Below are 17,368 nucleotides of genomic sequence, written 5' to 3' on the forward strand. Positions count from 1 at the left end.
GCTGTTGCAGGTGTCTTGTAAGGTACATCCCAAATGGGGTGTTGTACTCTAAGATGGGTCTGATGAGTGATGAGTAGAGGGGCACAATGACCTCTTTTGATCTGGATGTGAACCTGTTTGTGATTAGGTGGGCCATGTAGAAGGATTTTCTGACCACTTTGGCAATGTGATTATCAAAGGTGAGATTACTGTCTACTTGGGTCCCCAGATCCCTTATTATATCTTCCAAATTTAGGGGACTACCACCTATGTGGTAGTTTGTGAGTACTTTGTTTTTTCCAAAGGGGATAACCATGCACTTTTTGACATTTAGCTTGAGGCCATGATTTTGACACCAGGTATCTGTCTCAGTGAGACCCTTTTAGAGGATGTCTGTGTCAGCCAGAGAGTCAATTATAGCCCCTGGATTGCAGTCGTCTGCGAACTTTGTCAGCCATAGTCCTCCTGTGCTTGCCTGTACCTCTGAGAAGTATATGCTGAACAGGAGGGGTCCTAGGACTGAGCCCTGGGGAACGCCACTTGTAATCGGGTTAGAGTCGGACCTAGCTCCCATAACTCTCACCATGTGTATTCTGTCCGTGAGCCAGTTGGCATCTCATCTTGTGATGTAGGGGTTTATGTTCAGGCTGGTGAGCTTGTCTGTAATAGCAGAATGGGGAATGGTGTTGAAGGTCGTAGCGAGGTCTAGGTAGGCTGTGTGTACCACCTTTCCCTCGTCTATAGCCTTGGTTAACTGTCTCAAAGAAGTCCACCAGGTTTAGGAGGCATGATATGCCCTTAACAAATCCAAATTGGGTAGGGTCCACTGTTTGGAGATTCCCAATGTCTCTGTTAATGAGTTCCATGATGATGCGCTCCATAGCCTTGCAAACCAAGCTAGTCAGGCTTATAGGGTGATAGTTCCCAGGGTCTGTTGTGGCTCCAGCTTTATGGAGCAGAATAACCGTTGCTGTGCACCACTCTATGGGTATGTAGCCTGTGGAGAGGCTGAGTTTAAACAGTGTGTTTAGGTGAGGGGTTAGTTCATCTTTGAGCTCGTGTAGGACGCAGCCTGGGACACCCTCTGGTCCCATTGATGCTTGTGTTTTTGGCTTTGGAGAGGGCTGTTTTAACCTAAGTGTCTGTGATTTCAGGGACTCTACATTCTTCTGGTATGGTTATTTGCCCTTTTGGGAGTGAGAGGGGGGTGAAGTTTGTGCTGACCCTGTCTGCCAGGATGTTGGTGATATTGGTCGGTTCAGTGTATTTTGTACCATTCTGCACTAACTCTGAGCAGATATGAGCATTGCCACTTAGATTCTTGACATTTGTGGTTATCTTTGGAGTCCTTGGCAATTTTTCTTTCAAAGCTCGCCTTGGATGATTTTATGAGGGATCATAGTTTCATGCTGATACTGATCAGGGATGTCTTCCCTTCTTGGGATTTTACTCTTTTCTGTACTAGTTTCCTCCTTTTATTGTATAACTTGTTTATGGCAGGAGTCCACCAGACTGGTTTCCTTTTCTTGGAGGAGTGAGTCTTGGTTTTGCTTGGGATGGCACGATCCATGCATTCTTGTAGCTGCCCATAGAATGCATTAGTAAAGGATTTTGCAGCTTGGACAGTGTTATCCTTCAGCATGGGGGCTTTGAAACTTTCCACCTCAGTCTTAAGTAACGTGAAGTTTGCTTTTGAAAAGTTTTTCACGGTGGCTTTCTTGTCTGGGGGTGGGGGCGGAATATGGATATCCAAAGTGATTTGTTTATGGTCAGATCTAACCAGCGAGGGGTTGACCTCTGGTGTGGAACACCAGTCACCCATGTTGGTGATAACCAGGTCCAATATGTTGTCACGTCTGGTGGGAGTGTTGACCTGTTGAACCAGGGTGTTTGAGTTTATAAATTCTAGGAAAAGTTGGGCAAGGGAGTTAGTACTTGAGTAGGTCTCCCAGTTAACATTTGGGTAATTGAAATCACCCAATATTAGGGTGTTTGGTAGGACCTTTATGTTTCCCAGTGTTTCCAGAAATGCGGAATGGGGGTCCTGGGACATGGTGGGTGATCTGTAGTAAGCTACAATTTGAATTTCAGTTTTTCCCATTGTTAGTTGCATGTGGATGATCTCTGAAGCATTGTGCTGTGCCACTAACCTGGAGGTGTGAGTATCCTTGATGAATATGGATACGCCCCCACCTTTTGTATTTCGGTTTGGGTTCTGTGGCCGAAATGTATGGTATGAGTTGTAGCCTGGTAGTGCTGAGGTGCTCCCTGGAGCCTTAAACCAGGTTTCTGTTACTGCACATATATTTTCTCCATACTGAGGAGTGCCTCAAGTGCATGCATTTGATGTTTAGACTTCTGGCATTGAGTAGCGTTACCCAAAGTTTTTTGTTACTTGTGCTATTTACGGTGGTGGGTTTGTATTTTGAGCCTTGCTTAAAAAAGGCACTATGGGGGTGGCAAGAGCCTTGGCCAGTATTCGAAAGCCTAAGGGCGACAGGTGCAAGCTGTCTCTAGTGAAGCAGCATGGCTTGTTGAGCATGTCATCCCAGGCGGACAGACACTGGATCCCCGTTAAATAACACCAGAAACTTAGCCAATTGTTGAAATCGAGAATTTTTTCTTTATACCTTGGTATCATTCTTGGTGAGGGCGGGATGCTACTCAGGGTCAGCGTCATACCAGCCTGGGCTACGTGATCAGAGAGCTCTTCCATGTCTCTTTTCATGTAGTCCAGGGAGGTACGGCTCAGGTCATTCACTCCAGCATGGACAATGACAGAGTCATATTTGTATTTGTTCTGGAGTGACCTGAGTACTTGTGTTATGTGGCGGATCCTGGCACCTGACAGGCAGCTAACAGTAACCTTCTCCTTATTCAGCCTAGTGAGTGAGACGTCAGTGTGCCTGACTATAGAGTCACCTATTACTAGTACGTTGGGTATGTTATTTTGCCTTAAGGGCTGTGATTGCATGGCACACTGGTTTTGTGAAGTATGTGTTTCATGGTTTGTGTTGGGGGGATGGAGGTTGCTTAGATGTTTGCTTTGGAGGTCTCTGTTGGTTTTGCAGATTTTTATTTAGAGCCTCTGAGTATGTTTTCATGTATTTATGTGTGTTTTTTGCCGGTGCTGGTTTAATGGGTCTATGTAAGACTGGTGGTGTGATGCAAGTATTTCCCTTCTCCTCTTGACTGTCTGATCCAGTCTTGGGTTGAGAGAGCTTAGCCTCTAGTTTGGCTGTATAACTGCATCTCTCGCATGTATTAGTGTTTGGTGGTAGGAGGAGGGGATTGTCTGTGTACATGAGGCAGTTGTAACATTGCTTCAAAATGCCCAGATTCACAGTTGGACTGGAGAGTACACCTGAAACTGCCCTTTGGACATGCCTGGATAGGTACAGTGAACTGTTTTACTGGATGGCTGGTAAGGTCGAATAGAGAGCCTTGTCCTTCTGTACAGTACAGGAGAGTCTAGTGCTAGCGTTTATAAGTGCTTGCTATAAGTTTTGAGCAAGTGCCAGCTGAGAAATGAATGGCTTGAGTGCTTAAGTTGAAAGTTTGTCTAGTTCCAAGGGAAAAATTGAAGAGGAGACTTTGTGGGAACGGGAATAGTTTTACCTTAGCTAACCATTGCTGCCCAGTGTGCAAAACCAGGCAAATATGGTATTTATAGCAGGGAGATGAAAAAGATAGAAATTAGCCCAAAATGGCCAATAAACTACTAATTTCTGGGCTGAAACCACTCCTCCAGGGGCAGATAGGCTGCTCAAAGCTCCCCTCTCTCATAGGTGAACTGAAGAACTTCCTTCTAGCCAAGTAAGGTATGGACAAACACAGAGATTTGTAACACAGCCCTGATTTCAGCACTAACCTGAAAACTGGACTATACTAGCTTAGAAAGGCGGGAAACAAGTATATATTTATTTTTTTTTTCCAGAAAATAAAGCAGATACACTCAAAAAAACAGTTTAAAAGCACAGAAAAGGATACTTATTGTTATATATCGCAGATCAGAGTTGTAGTCAATGCCCCTAGTAATAAAGTAGGAAGAAACACAAATACAGTAAAAGCAGATGAATAAAGTGCAATTATATATATATATATATATATATATATATATATATATATATAAAACAATAGAAAACGAACAAACTGATTTAAACAAGTTACCCAATTAACCAGTAAAAAGCTCAAAACTGAGCCCTGTTCCAGCAGTCTTCAATCAGACAAGTTCTAACTGCAAACCCCTGCTTACTAGGGTGCAGGGGAACCATCTCCAAAAAAAAGATGGCCTGGATCAGTGCTCAAGTTATACAAACAAAGCTAGATTCAACAGGCCTGAATCTGGTCTATGCTACAGCAAAAAGGCGCATCAATTTCAGAAAGAAACAGTTCAGATAAGCAGTCACAATAATCCTGTGACCAGAAATTCCCAGCTCAGAAGAGCAGAATCCAGCCTCTCCTCCCACAGGAGTGCAGACCACAAACCTTCTTAATGTATAATAACTGGCCTAAAGCCCAAGTGCTTAAGCTAGAACTAATACACTTTTAGAAAAACAGACACTGGGCCTTCAATTAGCAATTCCCAGCTTAGAAGGATGTAAGCTACCTGTCCTGCCACAACAGTGCATACCACAAACCTTCTTAATGTAAAACAGCCTGTATGAAGCCCAAGTGCTTAAACCAAAAGACTTAGAATAACTGTTACAATTTAATCAGGCTACGACCAAGCAGTAATAAATGCAGCGGAATAAATAAAACTGAGTACTTTTAAGAAAAGCAAAATAAAGTAGGAAGAAACACAAATACGGTAAAAGCAAATTAATAAAGTGCAAACATTTTAGTTTTTTTAAGTGCAAGAAGAAAGGAAGGAAGAACCTTAGTGGGCTGGCCTTTTCAAATCTTCTCTCTGTATTAAGTAGAGTGAACCCTAGACTCAGAATATGATCTAACTGTACTCAGTTAAGTGAGCAAATGAGATGGACCCAGGAGGAGTGTTCTAATACAGACTTACAGGAGGGGTGGGCAATTCCAGAGCCACCAACACTAATACCAGCACAGGAACAAAGAGAGAGGGTGGGGAACGAACTGCAGAGAGACACACAGCACGCTGTTCAGAAACACACAATTAGGAAACCAAAAAAATGAAAATACAGTACTTTTAAAACTGCAAGAAGACTAAAATTCACTACTGCAAGTTTCACTTAGCTTCGGCTTGTAATGCAGATGTTTGTAGCCAAGCAAGTCTCTCAGGAGTTGAGCATAAAATGATTTCTCAAACTTTGTGGCTAGCACTCAAAGTACAGAGGAATTCCTCTAGGCTATTAAATATCAGATAACAAAGAATTGATACCCCCTCTTATAGCAAAATAACTGCAGAGGGACACACAGCACACTGTTCAGAAAGACACAATTAGGAAACAGAAAAAAATGAAAATACAGTGCTTTTAAAACTGCAAGTTTGTACTTAACAGAATATTAAATGCACTACTGCAAGTTTCACTTAGCTTCAGCTTCTAATTCAGATGTTTATAATACAGACTTATAGGAGGGGTGGGCAATTCCAGAGCCACCAACACTAATACCAGCACAGGAACAAAGAGAGAGGGTGGGGAACGAACTGCAGAGAGACACACAGCACGCTGTTCAGAAACACACAATTAGGAAACCAAAAAAATGAAAATACAGTACTTTTAAAACTGCAAGAAGACTAAAATTCACTACTGCAAGTTTCACTTAGCTTCGGCTTGTAATGCAGATGTTTGTAGCCAAGCAAGTCTCTCAGGAGTTGAGCATAAAATGATTTCTCAAACTTTGTGGCTAACACTTAAAGTACAGAGGAATCCCTCAAGGCTATTAAATATAAGATAACAAATAAGTGATACCCCCTCTTATAGCAAAATAACTGCAGAGAGACAGTTCAGAAACACACAATTAGGAAACAGAAAAAATGAAAATACAGTACTTTTATAACTGCACGTTTGTACTTAACAGAAGACTAAAATTCACTACTGCAAGTTTCACTTAGCTTCAGCTTGTAATGCAGATGTTTGTAGCCAAGCAAGTCTCTCAGGAGTTGAGCATAAAATGATTTCTCAAACTTTGTGGCTAGCACTTCCCTCTAGGCTATTAAATATCAGATAACAAAGAAGTGATACCCCCCTCTTATAGCAAAATAACTGCAGAGAGACACACAGCACACTGTTCAGAAACACACACTTAGGAAACAGAAAAAATGAAAATACAGTACTTTTAATACTGCAAGTTTGTGCTTAACTGAAGACTAAAATTCACTACTGCAGGTAGTGTATTGGATAGTCATTTATAAATTTATCTCTGGCTTGACCTATTCCACCCTTCTGTAGACAGGAAGTACAACTTGTGGGTTGGTATATGCAAGGCATGAAAGTTCTCTAGACTTGTCTTGTAATTCCAATGATCTTGCACACATATGCATATATGTACAATCTCATGCACACACACACAGGCATATATAGATAGATATCTATATACATATATACATCTATCTATACATGTGTATGTAAATATATATATATATATATATATATATATATATAGATATATATATATATATATATATATATAGATATATATATATATATATATATATATATATATAGGTTTGCAATCAAATGTTTTAAACTCACCTTACCAATGTTCATAAGGTAGATGGTAAAGGTGCAAAAGTTTAAAATTGCGAGTGAAAATCCTTTTGCCTCCTAAATGTTGGCATGTTGCTTGCGTTTGTGGTTTGGAGCATTGCTGTTTCCAGTTGGATCGCACTACAGTGGGAACTGGGAAAATTACCATTTTCCTCATTGTAGTATGATCTCAGACTATAATTAGCAGGGAGTACAGGGGAGCAGCTCCCCACATGGGAGGTGCAGGGGGGCATGCCCCCTTGAAAAATAGTAAAAAATGTTTGTGATAATTGATCATTTTTGTTTTGAGGAAGATGAATGTTTCAGGAAATGTGGATTGTCAATTCTAGCTTTCCAAACATTCGACATTTTGAACAATCATCAAAACAGTTTCTGTCCTTATTTTTCAGCCATTCAAGTAAATGCTAATACTGGTTTCACTATTTGATAGTAAACTATACATATATATATATATATATCTATATATATATATATATATATATATATATATATATATATATATATATATATATATATATATGTACATACACACACGCACACACATGTGTGTGTACACAGAAAGACAGACAGACATGCACACGCACACACACACAAACACACACACACACACACACACACACACACACACACACACACACACACACACACACACACACACACACACACTTCTTGCTGTTAAATTCTGAAGTAAGAACAAGATGACAGGATGAATAACTGCTATTATTATCATGGCTTTATTGTATTTTTGTATTTTTAAGAACTGTATTTAGATTTGCTAGGTTTAATCTTCTGTATTTCTTCTCCTCAGAATTTTCTTTGTTAATTGTTATGATTTTGTAGATAGCAAATACTGAACTATGGACTAGACTGCAACATGCTTCACTTACGTTAATAACACAGGAAACTTAAAGAGAATAAGGCATTTCTGTATTCCTGCTGACAATTAATGAGAGAGAATATTTCAAATGCAAAATTAGAGTTTTAAATTCTAAATTCTGTTGCACATTTGCAGTAACCTTTATGCTGTTTTTAGTTCAAATTCAAAATTAGAGTTTTAAATTCTAAATTCTGTTGCACATTTGCAGTAACCTTTATGCTGTTTTTAGTTCAAATTCAAAACTAGAGTTTTAAATTCTAAATTCTGTTGTACATTTGCAGTAACCTTTATGCTGTTTTTAGTTAAAATTCAAAATTAGAGTTTTAAATTCTAAATTTTGTTGCACATTCACAGTAACCTTTATACTGTTTTCAATACATTTTTTACGGTTCCTTTGCACAATGTGATGTTTGTCTGGATTGATAAGGGAGTCAATGAATATAGCCTTGGTGTTTCACACATAAAAACAGTATCATAATTAGTTTATATCTCCTCTGCAAAATCTTATTGAAAATTATGATAGCGTTTTGCTTCAAAGAGAGATGGGGGAATTTCTTTTGGGTTACTTTGCAGTTTTTAGACTGCAGATACATTAAAGATATATAAAGTAAGGTTTACATGGCTTCTACAAAAATGTTGCTTAGTATTCATCTCTCTTTCCAGAAGTCCAGTTTGATATGGGCTGTGCAAAACCCTTTCTCTTAACAGTCTTCTTTTGCTGACTTTGCTCATTCTTAACATAAATCTGCTTTATGGCAGCAGTGTTGAGAAAATTTGTGCTTTCAATTCTATGGCAGTTAGATAGATAAATATTTTAAGAACATCCTTAAATCCTAATTTGTTAATACTAGAAACTTTATCAGTAGAATTTTTAAAAAAGCTATTACCCTGTCTCTTCTATCTCCTGTTTTAAATGTACTTGTGACTATGGTCAGTGCTGCCCAGGTGAAATGGAGCTCTGGGCAAAATGCTCACTGGTGGCCCCATTCCATACTCCCTAGTGTGGCTTTCATTCTTCAGGCCCTTTTTCTACTACAGAACTTTTTAAATAATTACTTTGCTTCCCACCACATGATTTTTGAAATTGTCTTTCCTGAATGTAGCTCCACACCCGTGGGAATATTTACTCAGGGAGAAAATATGTAAAAGAAAACAAACATGAATACTAGCAGGGCATGATGCAACTAAGTCAATAGCATCTCTAATCTCTCCATGTGATAATGCCTGCTGTGAATACGCATCCCCCTCCCCCCAAAAAGATGCTCTGCTTCTTCCACTTCATCCTAGTTGACCCATTCACAGTAATATCATCTCAATCCTGCTAACACACTGTAGCATCTCATTTAACAAATTGTGTAAAAACAACATATTCCATTAACACATTGTTAAAGGTGGTTTCCTTACAACTCATTTGTCAGAGTCAGGACAGCCACGTATTCTTGTAGTTTTTACAGTTTACAAAATAGAAGTGTGTATAGAGCAATACGGCCACCATGGCCTTCTGTCAGATTGTCCTGTAATGTTAATATTTGTGTTTTATTCCATTTGGAGAGTATTCTCTTTTAATGTTCATCTACAAACTGGAGAAACTATAATACTGTACTTCAAATACTTTAATTTGCTGTAATACGGTATGAACAACTACAGGTCTACATCAGCCAGTGTTTGTTTTGGTAATATAGTAGAAATGATTGAGAGTGGGTTTTTGTCTGTGCAGTATCTCAAGTTTTGGCGACAGCTATGCCATAAACACAGCAGTTCCATTTCTCATAATGCATTTCATTCCTAATGAAGTGATCACTACATTGCCACATACAAAGATTATTTCCTGACATGCTCTGTAGTGCACAAGGATAAAGTCCTGACAGCGATCCAGACAGCCTGGGTTCCAGGCGATGATGAGAGTGAGTGGTGGTGAGCAGCTGATGCCTATCCTGGAGGAAGGGACAGTGGACATGCACCCTGCACTGTCAGTATCTACTGGAAGGCAAGCTAAGTGGCATGCACTGCAATGGACCAGGATCTTGGTACTGCTCCTACTAGAACTCACCCGTGAGGTAGCCTCCAAAGTATATTCACAAGAGGGAGTACATGTAAACAGGAAGGGAATAATATTTGGGTGCTAAAGTTAACGAGATTCATGTCAGCTAGTGGTGTGGGGAGAAAATTCTGAAGACTGCCTGAAAGAAAGGCTTCCATAATCAATTCTCACTCTACCCAAGGAATTAAAAAAATAGTAATTGCTGTTTCTTCCCCTCAGTGGCATTTTTGTGTTATTCAGCTTTTTCTTCTGTACATACTATGTTGGGTTTTAATGACATCTCATGAAACTTTTTTTAGGAATTTGCTTCCCTGCCTTTTACATTATCTTAACTATCACATTTTCATGATTTTGGCTCAGAAAAAGCATGCATAGCAGGGCATTTGTAGTTCTGCATTCTTAACCACTCATTGGTGTTATAAACATATTTAGTCTCTTGCAAACTGTAGCTGTTTTAATATGTGCTGTCATTTACAGCTTCTTTCTTTCCATCTTCTGTGACTAGAAACCTACTGAGCTTTTGGGAATTCACAGCACTTTTATTGTTCTTTCTTTCCAACTTCTGTAACTAGAAACCTACTGAGCTTTTGGGAATTCACAGCACTTTTATTGTGTATTTTCATTGTGAAAAAAAGTGATATCACTGACATTAGCAGACAAACTCAAGGTCTATGTTTTAGTTTTTCAAAAAAAATCTAAGTCAGCATTATCTTAACAACACAAACCAGTGTGTGTCCTTGGAAGAAACTTTCAAACAGTCAAGATGATTCATATTCGTGATATGCAATTATACACCGAGAGAGAGAGAGATCTGAGTTATTTTAAGTAGTAGATAATGTACATCATTCATGAACATTATAGCACAGTGTGGGTAGAGCTGCTCATATTTGTGAGTTATACATAACAGACAAGTTTATAGCAGTGAAGGATGACAAAGGTATAAACAGAGTAGCGAAAATAGCATCACAGTAGACTCAAATCTGTCATCTCTTATACACTGTATTCTATATCTATGGAGATGGCAGACTCATGAGTGAGTGTACCTGTAGCCACGCAAAACCTGTTACACTCCAACCAGGTGGGTTTGCCACAGTTACTCAATGCAGCAGTGATGTGCAAGCTACATACACCAATGCATATTGTTGAACTTGCATGTGTCATGTGTGGAAAAGGACAGCTAACAGACAAATACACATGAGCAATGGTTTCCTGTAATGCAAAAATGTACATGTTAATGTTTATCTTAAAAGATATGTCCTGCATCTTCTGAGAGCATGTGTGCCTCAGCTCTGGACTGCTGGGCTACGAGCAAGTTGAGGGAGAAGCATATGAGGGCCGCAGATGTTCTGCAGTAAACACACGACACCTCTACTGTCAAACATCCCAGTTTGGCCACACATATACCTGACAGCCATGGAGTATGTGATCCATGTTATGTAGGGGTGTTAAATGTGGCCTGTGATTTAGGCCAGTATGCTCTCTGATAGTGTGTTGTGTTCTTTGTGGAGGGTGCAAATAATTAGAAGCTAGCCTGTCATGGTGTGCATTCCCATCCATCCATCCACTCCCTGGCTACACGCACTTGTCTGAGGGTATCAGTGTTAGTAGCACTGCAGTCATGTGGGCATGAGAGATGGTAGTATAGTGGCCTGATAATACAGTGCACCTCTTCCCTTAGGACAACCATGACTTCCTACCTGATCTCTCTCATTTCAGCAGCCATTGACGTTTAAAAGACAGCATGGTGGTACCACATCAACATGTATGTGTATATGTACATGACAGTGGTAATCTTGTATATATATATATATATATATATATATATATATATATATATATATATATATAAATGTGTGTCATTTTGAATTTTGACAGGTGTCACCAGTACCCACTGTCCTTACGAGATATTTGCTACACAGTTTTGGGAGTTTGTGTTTTTCAACATACTCTTACACCAACATGTGGTACAGGTATTGTACTGATGTTCTTCGTGTTTCACTGTTGCAGTCATCACATTTGGGTTATCTGCCTGCAGGTAGCCCTCAGCCGGCCTGAATACCAGAGTCTTCGGATTTCTGCTTCGGATGCTGTCGCTTCTTCCTTCACGTCAGGTCGTCAGGGGTATAAAACATGCAGTCGATGCCATTACATCAGTCTTTCTTGCCGTGCAGTGCCCGAAGCAGAAGCAATTTGCAAGTGCCGGTTGGCCAACTCCTGAAATTTTCATTTTTGAGTTTCAGACCCGAAGTCTTCAAAAAAGCTAAGTACCCCGTTGGGGATCCTTTTTCTTGCTCTAACCGATGTCAGTAAAAGTTAACAATTGTCTTACCTGTGGAAAGCAAATACCTCATAGAGATTTTCATTCTTACTGCATCCCTTGCTTAGGCTCAGACTACAACGTCCCTCATTGTCGGTTTTGTGCCTTATTCAAAGCCCAAATTATTCGTTGTCAGGTGATTTTTGCAGCGAATTATTTTCGTACTCATTCTACGTACTCCAAAATGGCTTTTGTCATGCCATCTGACTACCAATCTTCCTAAAAAACGTAAGGATAAAGACAGAGACAGACCGCATAGGTCCAAAACTGCCAACGATGCTTCCGTTAAGCTAGTCGCCAGTCCGCCGGTACTCAGTGAGGTGCTTTTGAAGTCCCTGATACCCACTACTTCTGATTCGCAGGCCTCTGCTGAGACCCATTCGGAGTCCAGTATGCCGCGAGATGCTTCTTCGACCATGGAACCTGCGGATGTCTCTATCTTGGATGGATCCGGAGCTGCTGTGCAGGCACTCACTTCTGAGGGTGTATTCAGGCCTACAGACATTCATATTAAACCAACTCCATCATTTTCATCCAAGCCTAAAACTCACACCATGCCTAGAAAACCGTCGACCAAACCGCAGGCCCAGGCCCATATGCCTAAAAAACAAATGCTTAGAATGGCTGAAGACCTCATTACCTTGATTAGGGGAAGCCAGCCTTCCCCCTTTAAAAGACCTAGAACTGAGTTTCTTCCTGATTCTTCTGATCAGGAATCTGATTTTTCAGCTCCTTCTGATTACCAGGATTTGCCCTTATCTACTTATGAGGATTCTGATGCAGAGGATTCCATTCCGTCTGCTTCCCCTCCAGAAGATTTTTCTTTCAGTAAAACCTTGCACACTCTTAGGAGGCATTTCTGCTGGGAAAGCCAGGATTACTCTGACTACAAAAAGAGGCTTGGGGAATTCTTACTCCTACCTCAACACAGGCCTTTAGCTATCCCTTCTGTTCTGGACATTGTAGATGATGCTTTCTTGGAAGCTAGCCTTTCCCCAGACACTTTACCTCCAGCTCCCAGAAAACCTGACAGGTATTACAGAGTACCTGACTCTCACAAGTTCCTGTTCAAGAATCCTTCTGCGGATCCAGAGACCATTTCCCAAGGACCAAAAGGTTTTAAGGCTACTGCTGCCAAAAATCCTACCCCTTCTGATAGAGATTCTAGAGCCTTAGACAGATGGGGTAAGAAGGTATACACTTCTGCTACTTTGGCCATTAGGGCTTTTAAATTGCCAGTTTCATATGTTAAAGTATCATCAGCATGTTATGGGGCTACTTAAACAGAAAATGATGTTGATTCCTGATTGTACTGAACACAAAGAATTACAGGATTTAACGCATTCTGCAGAACAAGTTGGTAAACATACTTTGCAATGTGGTTTTGACACTTTAGAAGCATCTTGCAGGGCTGCTGTCACTGGGTCTGTACTTAGAAGGCATGCTTGGCTCAGGGAACAAAACTTGTCAGATCATGTAAAAGCTAAATTACTGGATGCTCCCTTAAACCAAGACCGCCTTTTTGGTAACAAAGCAGAAGAAGTCCTCAAAAGGATGGAGGAAAAAGCTAAATCTATGCAAACTGTTGAAGATTTCCTACAAGTACAGCCTCCCAGATTCAGCAGGCATTGGCCTTCAAATAACTGGTTCTTTACAGTCCCTTCTAGGCCTTTTCAGTCCAAACCCAGGAACAGCAGACCACCTAGGCTACAGTCTCAGGCTTCATACAAACCTAAGCAGTGGGGAACTCCCACTTCCAAAGCAGGGAGTAATAAGCCACCCCCCTATGGAAAAATGGCACAATGACTTAACCTTAACCCTAACCCTTCCAAGCCCTGCTCTTTTACCAGCTCCCTTAGGAGGAAAGCTCGCCCTGCATGCAAAAAACTGGGAACTCATTACCCAGGACAATTGGGTTTTGAACATAGTTTCCCAAGGATACAGATTCCACTTCCACACCCTACCAACACCAAATGGTTGGCCAGACCTACCCCCAAATCAATGGGCAGAGGCCCAACAGCGGGTTCTCTCTCTCCTCAATATCAGGGGTATTCAGCCTATCCCAACAGAACAAAGGGGACAAGACCTTTATTCAAGACTTTTTCCTGGTTCCCAGAAAAGACAACTCCTGGCATCCTATTCTGGACCTCTGTATTCTCAACACCTTTCTGGTAGTTCCAAAATTCAAAACGCTAACTCTGCAACAGCTACTTCGCATGCTAGCCAAGGATGCCTGGCTGGAAACCCTAGACTTAAAGGAAGCTTACCTGCACATCCCAATAAGGAAATCTTGCAGGAAATACCTACGCTTCAGGGCAGGCTCCATGCACTGTCAGTTCTCTGCACTTCCCTTTGGCTTATCTACTGCGCCCAGGGTATTCACAAAGTGCCTAGCTCCAGCCATTGCATTTCGCAGGCAGAGAAATATTCAAATTTACCCATACTTAGATGATTGTCTGATTTAGGCAGAAAGCCAGGCCTTGCTATTACAACACCTGGCATTCGTAAAGAAACGTCTGACCTCACTGAAGTACACCATCAACTAAAAGAAATCTCACCTAGTACCCTGCCAACAGATTGTATTTCTGGCAGCAAGCTTGAACACAACTTCCCAGATGGCATTCCTCACTCCAGAGAAACAAGTTTTCTTGACAACCTACTTCAAACTATTGGCCACAAAACCCCAGCTATCTGCAAGGCAAATACTGCAAGCCCTAGGGTTCATGGCCACTTGCATTTTACTAATTCCATATGCAAGACTACATATGAGGAAACTCCAATGGTATTTAAAAAGCCTATGGTGTCAACATTCTCAGGACCTGGAAACAATCATTTCTATCATTCCTTGTATCAAGACAGAGTTCCATTTGTGGGCAGAGGCCTGCTACCACAACAAGGGACTCCCCTTCACTCTACACCCTGCTGCCCAATCCCTAACAACAGACGCATCAGACTATACATGGGGGGCTCACATGGCAGGGCAGTGCATTCAGGGCAAATGGAACCCGAGACAGATGCACCTGCAAATCAATCAAAAAGAAATGTTAGCTGTACAGAATGCTCTGACAGCCTTTAAAGACCGTATTCTTCCAGGACTACTATTGGTAAAGACAGACAACACCACAGTTATGTAGTACATAAACAAGCAGAGGGGAAGCCACTCGTACCCTCTCTGCAGACTAGCCATGGCTCTGTGGAACACAGCTTTGAGCTACAAAGTACACCTGCAAGCTCAATTCCTGCCAGGCATACTGAATTCACTGGCAGACGACTTAAGCAGAAATCTCATGGACCTACACGAATGGAAACTAGAAGTCAAAATATTCAACCTCTTGAGGAACAAATGTGGGACTCCTGAGATAGACCTGTTTGCCTCCCCTCAAAACTACCAATTAAACAAATTCTGCACAAGAACTCCCCACAGCCAAGCTTGGAAAGTGGATGCTCTGTCCTTTAACCTGGGAAAGCCTCTCAGTTTATGCCTTTCCCCCTCTCCCTCTTCTCTTGAAGGTTCTACTAAAGATCAAACAGGACAAACCAAGGACAATACTGATTGCACGAGACTGGCCACGCCAGCACTGGTACCCCCTCTTGCACAGTATGGTACTGCTACAACCATGGCACCTGCCCCAGACCCCTTCCCTGCTGTCCCAGAAGGTGGGCCAGATTCTGCACCCTCAGCTTCAAACCCTGAACCTTGCAGCCTGGCTAATTCTTGAGCTCTCCCTTAGTATCCCTCAGTCAGCAGGTACTAGATGTCATTCTGGAGGCAAGGAGGCCTAGTACTAGAAAATCCTATGCTGAAAAGTGGAAAAGATACTGTTCCTGGAGCGTGGCTCAGGGGATGGGCACAACAGTGCCCAGCTTACCTCAGATTCTACAGTACTTAACAGAAATGCTCCACAGAGGCCTTTCCTTCTTGTCTATTAAAATTCATGCATCTGCCATTTCAGCACATTATAATACAGAGCCACCCCTCTTCTCTCACCCCTTGCTAAAGCAATTCCTTAGAGGGGCCAAAAATTTAAGACACCCCAAGAGAGCTCCCACTCCAGCCTGGGACTTTAACTTTGTATTGGAAAAGCTCACTCTTCCTCCCTTTGAACCAGCGGCTACAGCAGAGTTGAAATTCCTTTCTTGGAAAATAGCCATCACTTCAGAAAGAAGAGTGAATGAATTACAGGCCCTCATGGCAGTGAAACCCTTCATTATCTTCCATGCGGACAGGGTTTCCCTCAGGACTAATCCTTCCTTTATGCTCAAGGTGGTGTCTTCTGTGGCTCTAAATCAGTCCATTCATTTGCCTACCTTTTTCCCTAACCCAAAAAACAAAGGGGAATGAATACTGCACTCTCTGGACGTGCACAGACAACTTAGATTCTATTTGGACAGGACTAAGCCTACCAGAAAATTTAAGCAGCTGCTAGTTAGCTTTGCTGCAGGGGCAGAGGGGAAGGCCATTTCAAAGCAAACCATTTCCAAATGGATAGCCCATTGCATTCATTTCTGCTACAAGCACCATGGAAAACCTAAGCCACAGGGGATAAGATCACATTCCACCAGGGCTGCATCTACCTCTGCTGCATTTCTCAGAGGGGTCCCTACCAGGGACATCCTAGAAGCTGCTACCTGGAGCTCCATACATACCTTCACCAAGCATTACCACTTGCCTATCTTTCCTAAATCCAGAGTTGGATTTGCCACTGCAGTCTTGCAGGGATTAATAGCTGGCCCTAATGTTCTTTAACTTCCTCCTACCTTCCTTAGCTTTGGGAATCAACCCAAATGTGATGACTGCAACAGTGAAACATGAAGAACATAGTACAGTTGTGTACACTTACCATAAATGTAGATGTTCAAGTGTAGTCACTGTTGCAGTCCTGGTTACCCTTCCTCCAGCCCCCTGAGCTCTCTTGGCTCTACCTCTCCTTATGGTTGGTATGTCTATTTTTTCTTGTGTATTTGCTTTTTGATTGGGTTTTACCATACCATTTAATTGCTTCCTATTGTGGGGGCACCTGACATCTGGGGCAAGAAAAACTGATGTAATGGCGTTGGCTGCATGTTTTATACCCCTGATGACCTGACGTCAAGGAAGAAGCGACAGCATCCGACTCAGAAATCCGAAGACTCTGGTATTCAGGCCGGCTGAGGGCTACCTGCAGGCAGATAACCCAAATGTGATGACTGCAGCAGTGAATACACTTGAACATTTACATTTATGGTAAGTGTACACAACTGTACTTTATGCTGTTATAAAAACTTCTGAACTAATAGATGTCAGCACATTGTTATAGTGAATGCAATATACTGCTCACAGGAGCACTGCAGTAGTGACGTGTCAACAGATAAATAGCATCAGACTACTGCATCTATGAATCAATAAACTGAAGAAAGTATAGAATCAATTGGCAGCTCCATATTTACATGCTCAGCCTTCATGAACGCTCAATATAGTAATCATATATTCA

The sequence above is a fragment of the Protopterus annectens genome, chromosome 5.part0, assembly GCF_019279795.1.
Source record: "Protopterus annectens isolate FY-2018-M chromosome 5.part0, PAN1.0, whole genome shotgun sequence".
Classification (NCBI taxonomy): Eukaryota; Metazoa; Chordata; order Ceratodontiformes; family Protopteridae; genus Protopterus; species Protopterus annectens.